This window comes from Idiotropiscis lumnitzeri, unplaced genomic scaffold, assembly GCF_059441095.1.
Source record: "Idiotropiscis lumnitzeri isolate Australia: NSW breed Sydney's pygmy pipehorse unplaced genomic scaffold, RoL_Ilum_1.0 HiC_scaffold_27, whole genome shotgun sequence".
Taxonomy (NCBI): domain Eukaryota; kingdom Metazoa; phylum Chordata; class Actinopteri; order Syngnathiformes; family Syngnathidae; genus Idiotropiscis; species Idiotropiscis lumnitzeri.
The window spans coordinates 649,239-654,422 of record NW_028283565.1 but is presented as its reverse complement, the minus strand read 5'-3'; the positions used below and the strand labels follow the sequence as shown (position 1 = coordinate 654,422).

Here is a 5,184-nt window from a genome sequence, read left to right as displayed (position 1 = left end):
GCCCATCCCTGGCATAGTGGATGGGCCGAGGAGTTTAAAAGGCACACATCATGCATTTTTCAGTCAGTTTTAGCCAGGGCTTGGTATGGGGAAGACCAGCTGGTTTACATGTAATCATTAAATTTTCCCAAGTTTTATTTAAGTTAATTGGACAAAACAAAAAAAACGCAATATTCTTCTGCCAGAGAGTATGTAATATTCTTCTGCCATTTTATTGTAGAGGGCCATTTTGAGCCCCTAACAATATTATTCAACCAAGAGATCATGAGTCGTCGCCCACTTACTTTCTGAAGTCAGCTGGGATGTCACGGCTGTGACCCTCGTGAGGATAAAGTGGTTCAGATGGAAAAGTAGGACTAAGGGCTTTTTCTCAGGTTTTCATGCGCAAATCCATGTATATTAGGTTAATTGGAGACTCTAAATTCTCTACTCATCAAATGACATTCGTGACCCTGATGGATAGATAAAATAGATTATTAATCTGCCATGGGAAGTCCAAGGTGTCTGGTAGAAAGAAATGCATTCATACACTCATTACACAGTCAACCAAGCAAAGACACAAAGCCTAGGGCAGGGGCGGGCAAACTTTTTGATTGGAGGACCACAATGGGTTCTAAAATATGACAGAGGGGCCGGACCAGGAGCAGATGGATGGAGTGTTTTGGAAACCTCACCTCATCTGAGAAAAAAAATACATTTAATTTTAAATGAAAGTGAATAAAAGCATTCCAACAATAATATTTGTCTTTGAAAACCACAGTGTTTAGAAAATAAAACATTAACAAGGTTTATTCATTAAATTTTTTTCAAGTTCGGCGGCCCGGATTAAAACTTAACGGGCCGCATGTGGCCCCCGGGCCGTAGTTTGCCCTCGCCTGGCCTAGGGCATAAACACATACATGTAATATCCAATCCGCTTATTCTCACAAGGATAGCGTGCTGGAGCCTACCCAGCTGTCAACGGACAGTAGGCGGGGCACACCCTGAAGTGGTTGCCAGCCAATCGCAGGGCACGCAAAGACGAACAACCATCTGCGCTCAAACTCACTCACAAATGCAACCTCCACACAGGAAAGCTGGGTCCCGGGATCGAACCCTGCACCTTGGGACTGCGAGCCGGATGTCCTAACCAGTCTTAACTCATTAAATACCAGCCATTTTCACTGGAGCAACCCGCTCAATCCCAGCGTTTTCCTGGGTTTTGACTAATATTGCAAGGCCCACAGAATATAGTATTCTAATGCTATATAGACATGGAGCACACCCGAAGAAAGATGAGACTCTCTTCTTTCAACAGAAAAAAAATGTTTGTTCCTATCTTTTTCCATTCTTGAGCAATCGGCATTTGAAAATAGCTAAATTTCATGAAAACTCCAATCCCTGGGGAAAAAACTGAGAAAATGAGCTTTGTAAACTGATGCATTTTGACCATAATTTGAATTTTGACACTATTATTTATGGCTTTTATGACACCTCTAACATCTAAATAATGCATGCCTTCTATAAAATAACAAAAAAAAGCACAAAAAATGTTTTTGATAAAATAAATTTATTTGCACATAACACTAAACGACTGAACTGTTGAACTATGTACAAAAATGAAATACATCAGTGTCATACATACTTTTTTTTTGTGTGATATAAAATAAAACAGTTGCCTTGATGCAAGGGCACACAACATAGTTCACACCACATTCTTGTTTCACTCAGTTTGCCTTTGCGCAAACAGACCCGACACTTTCGTTGTGGTCTGGCTTTGCTGGTCCGTGGAAAATAGGCGAGCTTGTGTTTGTCCACTGGGGTTTGTGTGAAAATAATTGTCTGGGAAGTGATTGCTGGCATCCGCGATGTGCTGCAGAAGCTCATCCGTGAGAAACAGCTGCAGGAAATCAGCTGGCTCCTCAGACTCCAAATGGGCAGCGGCATTCAGTGGTCCAGGGGTTGCTGTAAAGTCGATTTTCCTCGGTTGCCATCCAGTGTGACGCCATCCGGAACCACTGCTTCCTGATGCACAACCTGTAAATTACAGAAATATAAACAATTGGAAATATATATTTATTGCTGCATTTTATTGCTGGCGTGTGAAGTTTCATATTATAATTTACCTTTCTTTACACCAACAAGACGAGGAGGAACTTTCTTGCCGCGGGATGCACAATCTGTGAATTTTAGAAAGTATGCATGATTACCACACCATTCAGTATTGTTGTTTCCTCGTCGGGGAGGAGATGCGCTCGCGCGTAACTGCACATTTACGCGACATTTTCTGCCCGCAAGATGCATGATATGTACAATAAAAGCATGAGGGCTAAAACCACATGTTCAATGGTAACTTGCGAGCGTTTACTTCCTCGTCGGCGAGGACTTACGCTCGCGTGTAATTGTGCAATAGAGGCGGCCGGACGAGGAAGTCAGCGAGCAAGCTCGCGTCTAACTGCACATTTACGCGACATTTTCTGCCCGCAAGATGCATGCTATGTACAATAAAAGCATGAGGGGTAAAACCACATGTTCAATGGTAACTTGCGAGCGCTTACCTCCTCGTTCGGGGGGATCTGGTGAGGACTCTCAGCTGCTTTGGCTATTGTCCGAAGGCAGGCGATGCAGGCCGCAAGGCACGCGCACCCTCTTTAGACGCCGTTTTGTTGTGACGACGACGAAGCGTCATCCTCTCAACCAAAGCGTCTCCATCGCCTTGATGCTTTTAGGAAGATTTTTTTTACAAAAAAGCATTCCTCGATCGTCATTTGCTTGGAGGATTTCATTGCTAACGCTACTAATGCGACTGCTGCTAGTGCTGCCGATGCTGCTGCTACCCACGCTGCTCTCCACACTTATAAGTCTACCCCAGGATCCCGCCCCCCCATTTGTACCTCTGGCGCAGATTCAAGGCGGATCTTTTGCACCTCTGCCCCCTGCTGGGTGATTTTTACATGATTCACAATGCGGACAAGGCTGATTCTCAGTCAGAGGTTGCATCAGACCCTTATGTACACTATGACGTAAAAAAGACAGGAAACGTACTTATACGTCTTTGGTAGAGGGCGCCATTGCATTAAAAGACGTCTTTGTACGTCTAAGGGAGTAAATGAGTTGAACAAAGTACAGGGTCCTTCACCTGACTACAGATGATCTTCTGGGGACTTTATTTGGTTTTAATCACTTTTGGGGTCTGTATCTATGCACACTCCCTGGTTTTGCTACCTTCCCGGGTACCACATACACACTGCTTAGTTTCTCTGCCTTCGTGGGTACCACATACATATTGCTTGGTTTCTCTGCCTTCCTGGGTACGACATACACACTGCCTGGTTTTGCTACCTTCCTGGGTACCAGTCACACAAACGTCAGACGACTCAGCACATACCGACTGTCTCAGCACTACACACTTTCACTCCAAGGCAGTGCTGTGAACCAACTTACTGACAAGAGGTAGTATTTAGAATTTTAAAAAGTGCTTGAAAGGTTTTGTTCATGTAAAACCAACAGATTATGACATTATTATTATTATTTAAAATCAGTATTAAACAGCATCAGCATAGGTTAAAGATATTATACAGACTATATACGATAAAAAAATACTAAACCACCCTTGCTTTTCCGTCATTTCTTGTATAAGTTAACACACAGATGTATAACATTTGTTTATACAAATATAACGATTAAAAAGTAGCTGATTAGAGTTTTAATTTTGTATTCATTAATCTGTAATAAAAATGGACATATTTTGGTTAATAAAATTAACAAGAAATAAAAGTAAAGGGTGTTCTAATACTTTTTTCAAGATTGTCCTAACATACATTTAATGTTTACAGTATATGTCTTCGGAAGAAGGGCAGCATTAGATTTTTTTTTTGTTCTCTCTCTTTGACTTCTGAATTTGAATTTCTGTCACAGATGTGCTTGAATTCTATTTTGGATGATTTGTGTTAAACTGCACAAATATTTGAAGAGCCATAGAATTCAAGAATCACACCAGTGCTGCTACTCCTCCGAACGGGTGAACGCCCTTGATTAACAACCTGCGTTGAGGTGGCTTTTGAGATTCGTGGTGTGGGAGAAAAATCTCTGAAGGCATTCTTAGACTTCAAGAGAGGGTCCACAATTTTCAAAGATTCACTTCCGTCTGAATCAGAGGCCTCACTTGTATCCGGAATATATTCATCTCCACTGTCATCTGAGTTGGAGTAATAATGCTTATCCATTCCAAAGTCAGCCTGTTTTTTTAATCTAAAAAACAACAACAACAACGAAATATAAAGGATAGAAGGCAGGAGACCAATAAAATATATGCAATTTGCTTGTAAGATTCCCTGAAATCTATATGGGTTGTTTACCTGTATACTTTTGGTCCTCCTGAGCCTTGGGATAGTAATATGGTCTGGGTCTGAGGCACAAAGTTCAGGGGCAGGATTTGACAATGATTCGTCAGAATCTGTGTCGTTATTCCAAGGAAGATTCAGCCCATATTTTTTGTCCAAGGGAGGAGACTGGGTTGCATCAGAGTCCAAGAGAAAATTGAGAACCCATTAAATACTTAATCCCCAGAGGAATCTGCACAGAAAAAAGTCTTAATTCTATTTGAAAAAAAAAAAAAACTAAAATATTGATGAATGATATTATGACAAAATAATGTAATAACAAAATTAGAATGATTTTAGGAAATTATTTGCAAAACCAAAACATTGTGGTACGATAATAATGCATATAATTATTCTACGCAGCTATATTTAACAAAAACACTTAATTGACCGTAACAAAAAGCTCCCGGGAGGAAAACTACATTAAATGTTTTTTTAACAGGGCAGTGAAAATATTGGAAAATAAAAAAAATAATGAATAAAATAATATGAAAAAAGAATTCAATGTGTATCGATGGACCCATATGAAATACTTATATCGCTATGTACTTATCAGCCATATCGCCCAGCCCAATATGTAACTGCAACTTCAAAACCTCGGGCCATAACAGGATTGTAACATGGGATGCATATCTTCATTCCTAAATTTGTAGATCCCGAGGAGGCTGCTCAATGGTCCTGGTAATGTAAACCTCAACCAATTCGTTCACAGCCAATGTTCTCCATCCTTGTTAAGAAGTTTTGAAATGATTTAATAGATATACTATTGCAAACCATACCAGAATTTTATACATTTTAAACTTTTGATCACAATTTTACCTAT

At 40.4% G+C, this 5,184-nt stretch overlaps 1 long non-coding RNA gene across 1 annotated transcript; it reads right to left on the bottom strand.

The window, feature by feature from the left end:
* Positions 1 to 1,460: 1,460 nt before the first annotated feature.
* Positions 1,461 to 2,842, bottom strand: LOC148315969 (uncharacterized). Its single transcript, XR_015840482.1, has 3 exons — positions 2,538 to 2,842; positions 2,106 to 2,159; positions 1,461 to 2,016 (listed from the first exon to the last, which is right to left on the bottom strand). It is a non-coding gene; the product is annotated as an uncharacterized LOC148315969 (long non-coding RNA).
* Between the last annotated feature and the right edge of the window lie 2,342 nt (positions 2,843 to 5,184).